This window comes from Syngnathus typhle, linkage group LG20, assembly GCF_033458585.1.
Source record: "Syngnathus typhle isolate RoL2023-S1 ecotype Sweden linkage group LG20, RoL_Styp_1.0, whole genome shotgun sequence".
Lineage (NCBI taxonomy): Eukaryota > Metazoa > Chordata > Actinopteri > Syngnathiformes > Syngnathidae > Syngnathus > Syngnathus typhle.
In genome coordinates this window covers 9215926-9232896 of record NC_083757.1, presented here as the reverse complement: position 1 = coordinate 9232896, position 16971 = coordinate 9215926, and the positions used below count along the sequence as shown (strand labels likewise).

At 41.7% G+C, this 16971-nt stretch overlaps 1 long non-coding RNA gene across 1 annotated transcript; it reads left to right on the top strand.

Annotated features, from left to right (window-relative positions):
* The first annotated feature begins 495 nt into the window (after positions 1-495).
* On the top strand, positions 496-3487 carry LOC133144989 (uncharacterized). Its single transcript, XR_009710803.1, has 5 exons — positions 496-686; positions 1110-1253; positions 1591-1718; positions 1891-2652; positions 3155-3487. It is a non-coding gene; the product is annotated as an uncharacterized LOC133144989 (long non-coding RNA).
* The last annotated feature ends 13484 nt before the right edge of the window (positions 3488-16971 follow it).

The window sequence follows — 16971 nt, the reverse complement described above, 5'->3', positions numbered from 1 at the left end:
TATATTTCACCTCTTAGTTATATTTTGTTGTCCGTGTATAAATTGTGTATTGCGTCATTATATTAAATGTATTAGTTGTATCAATTCAATAGATACTTTAATTTTTCTTCTCCCCATATTTTTCCAACTGCGTATTTAAGTGACCTAGTTTTATTATATTTCTATTGCAAATACGATCGCGATCTTGATTCAGTTGCTCGACACTGACACTTAGTGGCTGTGTAAAATCATTACAAGCAAAGTCTTCCGTGGATTTAAGGTACCCGTTTTATTAAATTACCGTATTTATTCCAATTATCACCCATTATTGTCCGATTGCCAAGGGGCACTGAAAAGGGCGATAATATGTATATTTTCCTTATGTAGTATCTCACTGGTGTTTTTAACACGAGGACAGCGGCTGTTTTGAGCTACCTCTAACAGCGGGGTGCGTCAATTGACGCCGCCATCGATGCGACACGCTACCGTCGCACATCACGTGTTGTACACGTCATATTAACGCGATCGTCTTGTTCGAGCCCATGCACCGAGAACGTAATTGTGTGAGGATATTGTTGCGGAGTGACGAGTGTAATTGTATCATAGTTTATGGAGAAAAACAAATTAAAAGGGACGTTCAACGCGCTGTCAAATCAGTCATATTTAAACTTGCGCAAAGACGTCGGCATGTGGTCGCGGAGGAAAACGTAAGTTTTGGGGGGAATTTTTTAGCAGCATGGGCGATAATTAGAGGTATCAGTGTTTTATTTATGCTATCGCTAACACACACAGGGCGGTTATTAGAATATGGGCGATAATTATTAGAATAATTACGGTATTGCAAATACAATTGCAAAGAAACAATTGGTTGAGGAGCAGTTTTATAGCAGATTTTTGTTGTTGTATTGCGATAGCGTATTGCTAATGCTAATCTGTTGATTGTGTCGAGAGAGAGAGAGAGAGAGAGAGAGAGAGAGAGAGAGAGAGAGAGAGAGAGAGAGAGAGAGAGTCTCAGTAAAGATATCTGTCACACTCTCATTTCACCTGAGTAAGGTCCCTTAGGGCATCATGTTGCCTTAGCCTAGATCTACATTTCAACAACTAATACTAATTTGTCATTTTCATTACAGGATCAAAGAGAAATTAAGGTCCTCACATGGCGCGAAACCAACTTTTTCCATGTCAAACTTGGACAGCGGCTGTCCATGACACACATGACAACATCATCTTCTAGTGGCGTAGAGCTCCACTCCACAGAAAATACTGTAATAAAGGTACCTAAAGCAAGCAGTTTTTTATGTGTATAAACAAAGGTGTTCTCAATTGAATCAATACTGTTATTTACTTGGGATGCACTGCTATCAGTGGCTCACCATCATTAAGGTTGAAGTCAGATTCATGCTTTAGGAGTTTTCTCAAAATCTGGATCACCAACTTTGTAGGATATTGTCTCAGACACAGCTGTCTGTCTGTCTATCTGTCTGTCTTTCTGTTTATATATCTATATCTAACCAAGCTACATACCTACCTACCCGACCCCATCCATCCATCCATCATGTTTTCTCGTGGTGTTTCAAACATAATAAATTGTCATGAAATTTCTTTGCGCAGGAACTGGAAGAAGAGCCCTTTCGCTTTGTGGCCTTTAAAATCAATGGTGAATTTGAACAAGGAGTTTGTGGACGCCACCAATGCCACCAGAATGTTTCCATTAGAGGAGTGGAAGAGGGGTTTTTGTGGTAATTTTTTTTTTTTTGTTCTGTTGTTTGTATTTTGTGTTACTTGTTTGTTCTGGTTAAAATGTTCTACTATTAAAGTTTAAAGTTAAATGCACAAAATAATTTATTTTATTCATTTTTATTAAATTATGATAATATATTTAACCACTTCATCAACATTTGCCCCCTATAGAGACCACCCTCAGAGGCCGGCCTCTTCGACCTGCGACCAGAGATGCTGGTGTGGCTCCACGACACCAAGTTGGAGAGAGAGAGAGAGAGAGAGAGAGGCAACGTCATATGCCGATTTAGGTGACCCAGTTTATTATTTTGTTTATAGCAAATACAGTCGCAAATATATTGTTTCAATGTGTAGTTAATGGTATTAATGTATTGTATAGTATATGATTTCAATCTATTTTAATCTATAGTAATGGTATTTTACCCATGTCTTATTTTGGGATATTTGTAACTTCAGCTGTCTTTATTTTAGTATTCTGGAATACTATGGTTTATTTTGAAAATGTTGCTCAGATGTCGCATGTATTCCCATTCTAGATTGATAGATAGAATTTACGGTAGCGTTCTTTGGCCTGCTGTCCAAAGAACATAGAAAACAATACGGAATGCGATCATCTCATGTGCGGTGGCACCACAAAGTAGATTGCAGAAGTTAACTCAGCAGCATGGACGCGTTCCAGGCAGTTACTGCGACCGCAAGGGGGTAAGTATTACTAAAAAGAAGCACACAAGTTTCAAACTTGCCGAGTGGACAGTGAAGCAGAAAATAGATTTGTCAAAAAGTGTGAGGAAAATATGCACTGTCTGCCGACTCACATTTTCCATAGTCCATGTGGAACTGACTCACCTTAAGCAACACGGTGGACACGAACGAAAAAACGCACAACTAAGGAAGGGGGAACCTGGACAGATCCATCAGGCAACGACAAAGATGGTACGTAAATATTTTTTTAAACCCTCTCAAGGTTAATATGAGAATGTACAATGGATGTCTATCGTATAGAAAAAGCTATATTTGCTTTTGGGTGTAATAAACGGCCAGGTAAATGGATAGATAATACATAAAAACCATTCGTTTGCATACATTGATAAATAAAAGATCAACATTATGTGGCACTTGCCTCCCCAGAACTTTTGGTTTATAGGAAGGTTTGTTTTCTATTTAGAGGAAGAAACGCATGCGCCCAAGTGCAATATGTATTTTTGCCAGTAGAGGACGCTGAAACTAAATATGTTGCATAGCGGATGAGCTGTCTTAATCATTTCTGTCTGTAACAATTGCACACACAGCCTTACATTTGTAACAAGTTTCAAGAGATGTGCATATTTTTTCATTAGACATGCAATGTAATTCTGTCAACTTTTAAATACACTATGTTATTTTACTTTTAATGTGGATAGAGGATTTATTTTTGGTGTTTTTGATTTTACTGCAGATTATCCAGACATCCCCAACGTCAAAGCAACACGTCTTTGGCCTCAGCATCCTTATTTTCCAATGGGATTTGTGGACAGGAATGTCTTTTTCGACATGTTCCAACTTTAAACTGTTCATCTCATGCTTAATAACTGTCGCTCAGCACTGACACCTGGTGGACGTTATGTTGTCATGCAGATTTCGTTATGCCTAATAAGAACAGATTCAGATTTGATTCTTAGTAGTTACCTTGCTGACTGTTTCTTGTTGACTAATACTTCTTGCGTATGTACTGTTTTTACTCGCTTATTGGTTTTCTTGCTTACTGCTTTTTCTAAAATGTACATATTCACCTGCAGTTTCCAAATTTTTTTAACCTATTTGTATTGTCCCAACATCAACAGGTTCAGCTAAATCCCACTTCATGTATACGTCATTCAGTGTCATTTAACAGCGTTTTTCCTTTCTAACTTATTCATTTTGCCACCAATTCAACCCGTTTCAACATTTAGCTCATGCATTTTATGCCTAACTATTCCACAACTTCTCACTTACCAATAATTCGAAATTCTCTAAAATTTGGTTTTTCTACTCTAATTTCTACCATTTTCAACCGATTCTACCTAGTCCAACTTTCAACTGTTCATCTTTTGCCTACCTATTCCACAACTTCCCACTTACCAAGATTCCAAATTTGAAATTCAACCAAATTCTCCAAAATTTCATTTTTCTATTCTAATTTCTACATTTTTCAACCGATTCAACCATTCCAATTTTCAACTGTTCATCTTTTGCATACCTATTCCACAACTTCCCACTTACCAAATATTCCAAACTTTCAATTTTGAAATTCACCACAAATTCTCCAAATGTTCTCAAGTAATTGAACACGTTTCAACATCGTTCGGCAGCATTCCCCGAAAAAGTTATTCATACATTTCGCCTTCACACGCAATTTCTCCAGAAATTGCAAAATTCTAGTTATTCTTCTATTTTATTCTCCTCACTTTTTTGTCCCGTTTCATCTTTCACATAATTCATCCGATTCACTCCATTCCACTTTTCACGTATTCCAAATATTCAGGAAAGGGGTGCTTGTATTTTTCTCATTCCGAAAATTTTCCGATTCCGCAAAATTCCCAAAATTCCGACAAATATTTCCCCATCCATTCTTAATGGCACATTCGACATTTCACAAAATTTCGTTTTTCACCTCTAACTTCTACATTTTTCAACCGATTCAACCCATTCCAACTTTCAACTGTTCATCTTTTGCCTACCTATTCCACAACTTCCCACTTACCAAAAATTCCAAATTTTCAAATTTGAAATTCAACCAAAATTCTCTCAAATTCCGTTATTCCACTCTAATTTCTACATTTTTCAACCGATTCAACCCGTTCCAACTTTCAACTGTTCATCTTTTGCCTACCTATTCCACAACTTCCCACTTACCAAAAGTTCCAAATTTTCAAATTTGAAATTCAACCAAAATTCTCTCAAATTCCGTTATTCCACTCTAATTTCTACATTTTTCAACCGATTCAACCCGTTCCAACTTTCAACTGTTCATCTTTTGCCTACCTATTCCACAACTTCCCACTTACCAAAAATTCCAAATTCTCAAATTTGAAATTCAACCAAAATTCTCTAAAATTTCGTTTTTCTACTCTAATTTCTACATTTTTCGACCGATTCAACCCATTCCACATTTATTCCCCTTATTCACCTTATGCTTACCACATTCACTCCCATTCACCCCCACTTCCACTATGCTTCCCACATTCACTCCCATTCACCCCCACTTCCACTATGCTTACACAATTCAACCCTTGACCCCCAATTCCAGTGTGGCGGCCATCTTGGATGACCCTGAAGTGCCACCAATGAACCCAGAATGAACCGGAAGTGCCCCAAATCAAACCGAAAGTGACCCCAAATAGACCGGAAGTGACCTCAGGTAAACCGGAAGTGACCCCAAATCAAACCGGAAGTGACCCCAAATGTACCGGAAGTGACCTTTTTAGACCGGAAATGACCCCAAATAAACCGGAAGTGACCTCAGACGAACCGGAAGTGACCCAAATTAAACCGGAAGTGACCCAAATAAACCGGAAGTGACCCCAAATAGACCGGAAGTGACCCCAAATAGACCGGAAGTGACCTCTGGTAAACCGGAAGTGACCCCAAATAAACCGGAAGTGACCTTTTTTAGCCGGAAATGACCCCAATTAAACCGGAAGTGACCTCAGCTAAACCGGAAGTGACCAGTTTTAAACCGGAAGTGACCCAAATAAACCGGAAGTGACCCAAATTAGACCGGAAATGACCCGAATCAAACCGGAAGTGACCTTATTTCAACACTAAGTGCCCCAAATAGCTACATTTGCGCTAACTTTTTCGTTTTTTTTGTCCGATTTAACCCGTTTCAACATTTTTACCCCAAAGGTGAACCTATTGAGGCCGTTTTTTTTTTTGTTCCAAATTTGGAAAGATTTTGGCGCAACTGCTTTTTTTATTTTCCCATTCATTCTCTATGGGGATTCAACATTTGCTCTAACTTCTACATTTTTTAACTGATTCAACCCGTTCCAACTTTCAACTGTACATCTTTTGCCTAACTATTCCACAACTTCCCACTTACCAAAAATTCCAAATTTGAAATTCAACCAAAAATCTCTAAAATTCCGTTTTTCTACTCTAATTTCTACATTTTTCAACCGATTCAACCCATTCCAACTTTCAACTGTTCATCATTTTTCTACCTATTCCACAACTTCCCACTTACCAAAAACTTCACCTATATTTCCTTTTTCCCTTCTCATTTCTACATTTTTCAACCGATTCAACTCGTTTCAACATCATTCTGCAGCATTCCTTAAATATTTATTCAACTTCTTCACCTTCACACGCAATTTCTTCAGGAATTGCAAATTCTAGTTATTATTCAACATCTTCCGCTCACTTTTTTGTCCATTAACTACTTCCACATACTTCAACCGATTCACTCCATTCCACTTTTCACTTATTCCAAAAATTCATGGCATGGGTGCTCACATTTTTCTCGTTCCACAAATTTTCCGTTTTCGCATAATTCATAAATTTATGGCGATTTTTGCCCCATTCATTCTTAATGGCAGATTCAACATTTCACATTTACGTTGTTCCAGTTTGAAATTCACATCATTCAACACATTCAAATCACATTGGGGACATTCCCAAACTTCCCAAATTCAGAATTTTCACGTTTTCACTTTTAATATTTGCATAAAATTTTGCAAAATTTCATAAAATTTCGTTTTTCACTTCTAACTTCTACATTTTTCCACCGATTCAACTCGTTCCAACTTTCAACTATTCATCTTTTGCCTACCTATTCCACAACTTCCCACTTACCAAAAACTTCACATCTTTTATTTTGAAATTCAACCAAAATTCTCTAAAATTTCGTTTTTCTACTCTAATTTCTACATTTTTCAACCGATTCAACCCATTCCAACTTTCAACTGTTCATCATTTTTCTACCTATTCCACAACTTACCAAATACTTCACATCTTTTATTTTGAAATTCACTCCCAATTCCCTTTTCCCTTCTCATTTCTACATTTTTCAACCGATTCAACCCATTCCAACTTTCAACTGTTCATCATTTTTCTACCTATTCCACAATTTCCCACTTACCAAAAACTTCACATCTTTTATTTTGAAATTCACACCCAATTCCTTTTTCCCTTCTCATTTCTACATTTTTCAACCGATTCAACCCATTCCAACTTTCAACTGTTTATCTTTTGCCTACCTATTCCACAACTTCCCACTTACCAAAAACTTCACATCTTTTATTTTGAAATTCACACCCAATTCCCTTTTCCCTTCTCATTTCTACATTTTTCAACCGATTCAACCCATCCCAACTTTCAACTGTTCATCATTTTTCTACCTATTCCACAACTTACCAAAAACTTCACTTCTTTTATTTTGAAATTCACACCCAATTCCTTTTTCCCTTCTCATTTCTACATTTTTCAACCGATTCAACCCATTCCAACTTTAAACTGTTCATCATTTTTCTACCTATTCCACAATTTCCCACTTACCAAAAATTTCACATCTTTTATTTTGAAATTCACTCCCAATTCCTTTTTTCCCTTCTCATTTCTACATTTTTCAACCGATTCAACCCATTCCAACTTTCAACTGTTCATCCTTTTTCTACCTATTCCACAACTTACCAAAAACTTCACATCTTTTATTTTGAATTTCACACCCAATTCCTTTTTCCCTTCTCATTTCTACATTTTTCAACCGATTCAACCCATTCCAACTTTCAACTGTTCATCTTTTTTCTACCTATTCCACAACTTCCCAAAAACTTCACATCTTTTATTTTGAAATTCACACCCAATTCCTTTTCCCCTTCTCATTTCTACATTATTCAACCGATTCAACCCATTCCAACTTTCAACTGTTCATCATTTTTCTACCTATTCCACAACTTACCAAATAATTCACATCTTTTATTTTGAAATTCACACCCAATTCTCCAATATTTCCCTTTTCCCTTCTCATTTCTACATTTTTCAACCGATTCAACCCATTCCAATTTTATTCACTTTGTTTACCTTATGCTTACCATATTCACCCCCACTTCCACTATGCTTTCCCAATTCAACCCTTGACCCACACTTCCAGTGTGGCGGCCATCTTGCATTGACCCTGAAGTGACCCAATGAACCCAGAATGAACGAGTGCCCCAAATCAAACAGGAACTGACCCCAAATGCACTGGTAGTGACCTTAGCCAAACCGGAAGTGCCCTTAGGCAAACCGGAAGTGCCCCCAAATCAAACGTCAGTGACCCCAAATGAACCGGAAGTGCCCACCAGAGTGCCCCAAAACAAACAGGAAGTTACCCCAAATGCACTGGTAGTGACCTTAGCCAAACCGGAAGTGCCCTTAGGCAAACCGGGAGTGCCCCTAAATCAAACCGGAAGTGACCCCATATGAACCGAAAGTGCCCTTTTTTAAACCGGAAGTGACCTCAGCTACACCGGAAGTCAGCTATATTAAACCGGAAGTGACCAAAATAAACCCGAAGTTATCCAATTTCAACCGGAAATGAACTCATTTCAACAATAAGTGCCCCAAATAGCTACATTTACGCCAACTTTTGCCATTTTTGTCTGATTATACCCGTCCCAACATTTTAACCACAAAAGTGAACCTCCCCAAGCCGTTTCTTTTTCGTGACCTTATTTCATTACAAGGTGTCCCAAATAGCTACATTTGCGCTAACTTTTGCAACAGCACGACAGATGCTCAATTTCATCCCTGCAGACATCTCCAGAGATGCCTGGCTGCCAGCAGCTTGGAAGCAGGATTGGGAGGCAGCTGGCCCCTCCCTCATGAACCGTTATGTCTGGCAACCAGGAGACGGCGCCATAGGAGGAGACGAATTACCTCGCCAGCAGTGGACCACACTGAACCGCTTAACAACTGCTGTTGGGCGCTTCAACACGTCTATGCGGCAGTGGGGACTGGCGGACAGTGCGGCATGCGAGTGTGGAGCCCCCGAGCAGACAGCCCACCACATCATCAACACCTGCCCCCTATATAGACCACCTTCAGAGGCCGGCGTCTTCGACCTGGGACCAGAGATGCTGGCGTGGCTCTACGACACCAAGTTGGAGCTCTGACGTTACACGACATAGAGAGTATGCCACAAAGATATCGAACACAATGGTTTTCATTATTCTTAAGCATACTGTCAAATATATACATTTTGATGTTTAGTAGACAAACAACGCATCTTGACAACGGGTAGTGTTTCAGTGTCCTATGTTAAAAAAACAATGTCTATTTTGGGGTTCAATTGTCGCGTTGGAAAGTTACGTCACCACGCCAAGTCTCGCGTGAGTTATAAGCGCTTATCGCGATTGTTGCAGCCCGCGCGCAGTGTTCTGTCACAGACGGCGCGTATCGAGAGAGACCGTTGCTGTGAACGCGTGCGTGTTTGCCAAAAAGTGAGTTATACATTTAAGTGTTACTCCTGTTTACTTTTGTGCTGTTTGTCTGATTCCACATTGTTTCGTGTATGCGCCGTTTGGTTGGTAGCTTCGGCGATGCTTTACATAAGTCGTTTATTTGGTTTATTTTCTCAGTGAAGCATTGCCGCTAGCTAGCTAGCTAGCTAGCATTAGCGAAACGTCCAATAGCAACTTCCTTGGTTGCAGCTCGGCTCCGGAGTTCAATAGGCGTAAATATGGTTCAACATAAGAGGCGGTTGCTGTGTCGAATTAAATAATTTCTATTAAACTTTGAGTCTTTCAATAATCGCAATTATATGTATATAAATGTCTGTATTTAGTGGCGCACGGCGACCGGATATGACGTCACATTGTAGTTTTACCCCGTCGCGTTTACTTGGATGCAACAAATATATCGAGCACAATGGTTTTCACTATTCTTAAGCATACTGTAATATAAATACAAAATAATGAAATGTTGAAAAATCAATGTACATTTTGGGGTTAAATTGTTGCTTTGGACAGTGACGTCACCACGCCTAGTCTCGCGTGAGTTATATCGGCTTATCGCGATTGTTGCGTCCCGCGCGCAGTGGTCAGTCACCGACGGCGGCTATCGACAGAGACTGTTGCTGTGATTGTGTGCGTGTTTGCCAAAAAGTAAGTATAGACATTTAAGTGTTACATTGTTTACGGTTGTGCTGTTTGTGCGCCGTTTGGTTGGTAGCTTCGGCGGTGCTTCACATAGGAAGTAGTTTATTTGGGTTTTTTTCTCAGTGAAGCATCGCCGCTAGCTAGATAGCATTAGCAACTGCCTTGGTTGCAGCTCGGCTCCGGAGTTCAATAGGCGTAGAGAGGTTCAACATCAGAGGCGGTTGCTGTGTCGAATTTAATATTTTATAGCAAACTTTGATTCATTCAATAATCGCAATAATATGTATATAAATGACTTTATTTCATCGGGACTTTTACGGTGGCGCACGGCGACCGGATATGACGTCACATTGTAGTCCCCCCTCGCGTTTACTTGTTGGCCACACATCGGCGACCAAATATGACGACATATTGTAGTTTCTTTCCCCTCGCGTTTATTTAGATGCCACAAATATGTTTTTAAATCATCATATGGCATCATGCTGACATTTGAGGCTGTCATGACATTAAATATCATGTCTACATTTACCTATAAAGTAGACATGTAAATCTAGGTCTCTTTGCTCATGCCAGATGACTCAATTACTTGTACCTGATCTCGTACAAAATAACCATCCAGGAGCAAATTATTAGTTTCTCAATTGTGCGTTTTTTGTACTGTTGAAGTTTGGAATAAAGTCAAATAACATTAATTACAAAATATGATGATGAATTATCATTAGTACTACAGTTGTGCATTGTGACTACTGTATCATTAAAAGCTGTTTTTGACTAGTTAGGAAATATTGACTTTCAATCTCGCCACCGTATTTCTCTCAGTATTTGTAATCGTAAAAGACATTCAAAGCATTGTGGAAATGTCACTTAATTATTTGTTTCCCACTTTCTGTTATTTCTTTCCCTGCAGTATATAACTACTTCCAAGGTGAGGCATAATTCAGTCAGTCAATTTTATGTTATCATCATTACAAAGTGATTGTATTTCAAGTTCCTGTGATGATAGCTTTGGAATCGTGATTAAATTTGGCTACTGTTTATGTATTTTAGTCAACGGTTTCTTTAATTTTGATTACTATGCTTATGTATTATTTTAATAAATAACTTCATCAATTCTAATGTCATTTTGCTTTCAGTTCGTTGTCAATTGAAAGTATGACTAATTACATTGTAGCTTATTGATATATGTTTTTTTTTTTCCTGCAGAGCTCTGTGACCTGCGGTTCTGGCACGCTCCGTGGACCTGTATTTCTGAGACGCTCCGTGGCCTGTAGTTCTGTGACGCTCCAGGGACCCTGTGGCTGACCCCCTATACCCTCTCTTGTGGCTGCTCTATCTTTTGTCTTCTGTCTTCCTTCTATCTCACATCCATCATAACTTGCCATGCCGAGGAAAGGAAGGCGATCCCAGGCTGTAAAGTTGAGCTGGGAGCGACGTTTAAATCGTCGATGCTCCCCGCCGCCAGTTACATGCAGTGATCCAACCTTACCTACCCGGCATAATGACGTCACAAGTGCAGATTCTGCACGTTTTGAAACTCCTGACACATGTGCCAATACTGCACTTTTTGAACCTACTGCACTTTTTGAACCTGAACATGGCCTTGAGCCACACTTTGAAACTGACCGCGGTCATGCTCCACGCTCTCAAACTTACGCACGTGGTCATGATCCGCCTTTTGAAACTGACGCACGTGGCCATGATCCACTTTGTCAAACTCCTGCACGTGCCCTTGATGCACATTTTGAGATTGATCATCACCGTGCCAATATTGCACCATTTGAGACTGATTCCTGTGACACTGGGCCTGACATTCCCGCTGCAGCCACGGCTTCTGTGCAACCTCATTTGGTAACGTATGTGTTGGCATCTCACAGCCAAAATCATCCCAGATATGGAGAATTCAGAAACAGTCAATGTGTGGCTAACTCTGTTACATTTCTGGCTTTCTTGCAGGAGTTAAATCACCTGACCAGCTCTGATCTTGATGCTGTTCTTAATGTTGGCAATGAACTGTATACATGTACTGTTGCTGCACTGAAAGCCCAAGGATGCTTCTTGGACAGATTTCTGACGGCTGATGAACTTCCAGGGATTGTGCGTGGTTTATCCAAGCAGCATGTCTTAATAAAGAGTCAGTCAATGGGTGGTTTGTTCACCTCTTTCTACGGAGATGAGCTGTTTCTGAGCCTTCGTGACAGACTCCGGTGCTTGACCTCAGGGGTCAATTGTGCGCTTCTGATTATGCGGTTAATGTGCATTGCTGTTTTCCGAGACCACCAAGGCAGGTATGGTTTTTTTGATCCCCACTCTAGAGGACGAGATGGCCTCCATGCTGACAACGGCACAGCGATCATGATGCTCTTCACATGTGTGTCTGACCTGATCGATAAGTTGACGGAGGTTTATACAAGCTTGAGGTGCTCTGGCGATGAGCCGTATGAGCTTGTACCGATCTGCTTTGAACCTGTTGAAGTTCCCGTAAGTAACCATGAGATGGCGCCATGTACACAGTTACCTCCCGTGATGCACATCGATGACGCTGCCGCAAGCAGACCTGTTGCTGAGATTGTCTCATGTGTTGAGACGAAAGAGACTACACCGTGCGAATTTACCGATAACGACAGTGAAGTGGTTTTCCCAACAGGTAAACAGCTGCCAAATATGTCAAAAATTCCAAAATCTCGTCGGAAAAAGTTACAACGACAAATAAAAGCACAGGAAAAGTTAAAAGAAAAATCTCAAGTGAGACGTACAAAACAGCAACTAAAGAGAATGATGAGGAACTCTAAAGAGAAGGAACGGTACAGTCAAAATGCAGAGGTAAGACAAAGGAAATTGGGTAATTTTACAACCCGTTATCATCAGGACAAGCGCTTTTGTTCCAAACATAAGTCCTATTTTACACAACGTTGTCAGACGGATCATGAGTTTAAGAAGAAAAACCTTTCCCGTTTCTCACGTCGTTATAGGACAGATGAGTGTTTTACGATGAGACGACGCGCTTACATTACAGAACGTTACCGTGACGATGTTGCGTTTAAGAACCGACAGCGTTCTTACATCACAGAACGTTACCGTGACGATGTTGCGTTTAAGAACCGACAGCGTTCCTACATCACAGAACGTTACCGTGACGATGTTGCGTTTCGAAACAGGCAGCGGCAATACGTTACACGCCGTTATTTAAACAACACTGAATTCCGATTAAAACATCAGGAAATCATGAGGCGCATAATGAAAAAAAAATCTGATTCACTGAAGACCAAAACAATGACTGTGTGCTCATGAAAGCTGTTGAGGTATTCAAAGCCCAAATTAAGAATGGCCCCACATTTGTCTGCACTGTTTGCCACAGAGCATTGTTTCCCAACCAAGTACGCGCTTGTCAACGTAGATTTTATAAGAAAAACAGACATGTTGTTGCAAGTTGTCTCACGGGACAATTTGTCCATATCTGTGATGATGAATGTCAGGCCTCGTGCAGCGTACCAGCTGAAAGAAAACTGGAGTGGATATGTCACACTTGCTATAGTCACCTCAAAGATGGTAAAATGCCTGCACTCGCTGTTGCGAACAATCTCACACTCTCTGATATTCCAACGGAACTGTGTGGATTGAACATACTGGAGAGACACCTCATTTCCAAATGCATATCATTTGCCAAAATTGTACCTCTTCCCAAAGGTCAACAACGAGCCATTCGTGGAAATGTGGTGTGCGTGCCATCGGAAGTACAAGAGACGGTCAATGTCTTGCCCAGACTAAGAAGTAAGTCACAGATGTTGAGAGTGAAACTGAAGAGACGGCTTTGTTACAAAGGCCATCAGTTTTTTCAAACTGTCACTTGGTCCAAGCTAATGAGCGCTCTGATGAAACTGAAACAAGTCCATCCACAGTACAGAGACATAACTATTCGCGACGATGCGGACCTTTGCGACCCAACCCTCACTGACGATGAGAGCAGCTCCGATGAAGCGCAAATGAGCGACAGTGAGTACAATGAGGAAGCTCTGGAGGAGATATACCCATTTGAGAGTGATGCTCTGTGTGGGATGAACAGTGACTCACAACATGACAACAGTGGTAACAAACAGCAACAAGAAAATTCGGAAGAGGGTGATCAACCAAATGGTGGAGTGATACTTGAATCATGTCTCCAACCCAATGATGTGTCGGAGGAAATTATGAGTTTTACAGAGGGCATTTATTGTGTTGCTCCTGCAGAAAGAAACAACCCAGTAAGCTTTTTCAAGACTCCCAAGCTTGAGGCCATGGCTTTTCCAGTGCAGTTTCCCACTGGTCAAAACACCCTCGATGAAGAGAGAGCAATAAAACTCACACCAAGCAAATATTTCAAAACCCGTCTGTGTTGTGTGGATGAACGCTTTGCTCGAGATACCAACTACTTGTTCTTTGCCCAGTTTGTGACTGAAATTTACCAGGCGACGTCGAGCATGACAATACAGCTGCGCAAAGGTAAGCCTTTTACCAGGGATGGTCGAAGGATAAACAATGCCATGCTTCAGGACAAACGTGAAGTTGAGAAACTGGTGCGCAGCAAAGATGCTGTCCGATTCATGACACCGCTGAGAGGTACGCCGGCCTATTGGGAGAGAACCACCAAAGATCTTTTTGCTATGATCCGGCAGCTGGGCACACCCACGTTCTTTTGCACATTTTCTGCTGCCGAAATGCGTTGGGAAGAGGTCATCACCGCCATCAAAGCGCAACAAGGTGAAGTAGTGAATTTCACCCAACTTGACTGGGCTACCAACAAGTGTGACATCCTACGCAGCAATCCTGTGACGACGATGCGCATGTTTGACAAGCGTGTGGAAGCTCTGTTCAGAGATTTGATCCTCTCTCCGGCGCAACCAATTGGTGAGGTCGTCGACTACTTTTACCGACTGGAGTTTCAACACAGAGGAAGTCCTCACATTCATTGCCTCATATTCAAGCCACGGATGGAGCCATCAGTCATTTTGTGTCTCGCTACATCGCGGCCGAGCTGCCGGACCCGCAGAAGGAACCGGAATTGTACAAAAAGGTCACAGAGGTTCAGATGCACAGCAAAAGTCACTCCAAATCGTGCGTCAAACACCAAGGTGCAAATTGCCGCTTTGGATTCCCCAAACAACCGTGCGATGAAACAATGATCGTCAGACCTGCGCCCGTCGACGACGACAATCGAGATCAACGCAATGACGATCGGTTGGCGTCGAATGCCAAGCTTGATCCCGTGCTAAATCTGCTGAATGAGCCTGAAACGGCATCCCTGACTTTGCCTCAGCTACTGGCTAAATGTAAGCTCACCGGTGACGAGTACATGAACTGTTTGCGCATGACGGCCTCGTCGAGTTCTGTCGTGCTTAAGCGAGAACCGAAAGACTGCTGGGTCAACAGCTACAACCGCCATTTGCTTCTTGCCTGGGATGGAAACCTGGACATCCAATACATCCTGAATGCCTACTCTTGCATCGCATACATCTGCAGCTACATCAGCAAGGCTGAACACGGTCTGAGCCAATACCTGAAATCGGTCATTGAAAACTCCCGCTGCGCAAATGTCAACGAGAGCGATGAAATTAAGCAAATTATGCAAGCGTACTCCAAGAAAAGAGAAGTGAGTGCTCAGGAATGCGTCGCACGTGCGTGCGGCTTGCATATGAAACAGTCCTCCCGCATGGTGGTGGTATTTGTACAAACGAGTGACAATGCGCTGAAAATGAGTTATCCTCTCTCGCTCCTTGAGGGCAAAACGCAGGAATCTCATGAAGTGTGGATGACTGGCCTGCCGGAAAAATACAAATCCAGACCTCAAACAGAGGAATTTGAAGTCATGTGCTTGGCTGATTTTGCATCAATGTGCAGAATTGTTTATGGCAAACAAGCCAAAGGTAAGAATGTTTTGCCTCTGCTGAACGACATGGGCTTTGTCCAGAAAAGAACAGAAAAACATGCGGTCATCAAATACTGCAAATACTCTGAACAAAAGAATCCGGAGGAATATTACTGCTCCTTGCTCAAGCTGTACCTGCCTCATCGTGCTGATTGCCAATTAAAATCTGAACTCTGTCCTTCCTATCAGTTGTTTCATGATAACGCCTGTGTACAGTTACCGTATAACGACTCTGTGGAGCGCGTGTGCCAAATTGTCAGAAGGAACAGAGAAAGGTATGAGAAATACAGTCGAGACATTGACAACGCCATCCAAGAGGTGGAGGAGAGTGGGCTCGTCATAAACGAATGGTGCCACCTGGCTCCCGAGAGTGAGTTGCAAAGACTCGAATGCGTTGAGGAAATGAACGCGAGAGATGAACCGAACGACAACGTGTAGGAAAATGTCCCGGACTATAACGTCAGGTCCAAAACAACGCAAATGTCCATCGTGACAGAGGCTGCAGCCATCGATCCCGCAGTGTTACGCGACATGTATCGTAACCTGAACCAAAAGCAAGCGTCCGTCTTCTACAAGGTCAGAGATTGGTGCATAAAACGTGTGTGTAGCTCAAAGCCCATTGAGCAGTTCTTCTACCACATCAACGGTGGCGCCGGGACCGGCAAATCTCATCTCATCAAGTGTATCCACGCTGAGGCTACCAAAATACTGCAGAGACTACCACGACTGGCTGAGGAGGCCGACATTTCCAAGCAAACGGTTGTTCTCGCAGCTTTCACTGGCACGGCGGCGTTCAACATTTCCGGGGCAACGTTGCATTGTCTACTCAAACTGCCGAGAAGTCTCAAACCCCCGTACCACGGGCTGGGCAATAAACTGGACGAAGTCAGAGCCGAGCTGTCCATCGCCGAAATACTCATCATCGATGAGATTTCCATGGTGTCGAAAGACCTCTTTGCCTACGTGAATGCCAGGTTGAAACAAATCAAAGGAATTAATTTACCTTTCGGTGGCATGTCTGTTCTTGCTGTTGGAGATTTCTTTCAGCTCCCTCCCGTGAGACAGTCCAAACCTCTGTGCGTGTACGATCCTACGCGGCTGGACCACTGGCGTGACGACTTCAAAAAGATCACGCTCACCGCCATCATGAGGCAGAAAGACGATGTCGCCTTTGCCGAACTGCTGAACCGACTCCGCGTCAAAGAAAAGTCAGATGAACTGTCGGAAATGGACAGAGCTCTCCTTGCCACGAGGTAC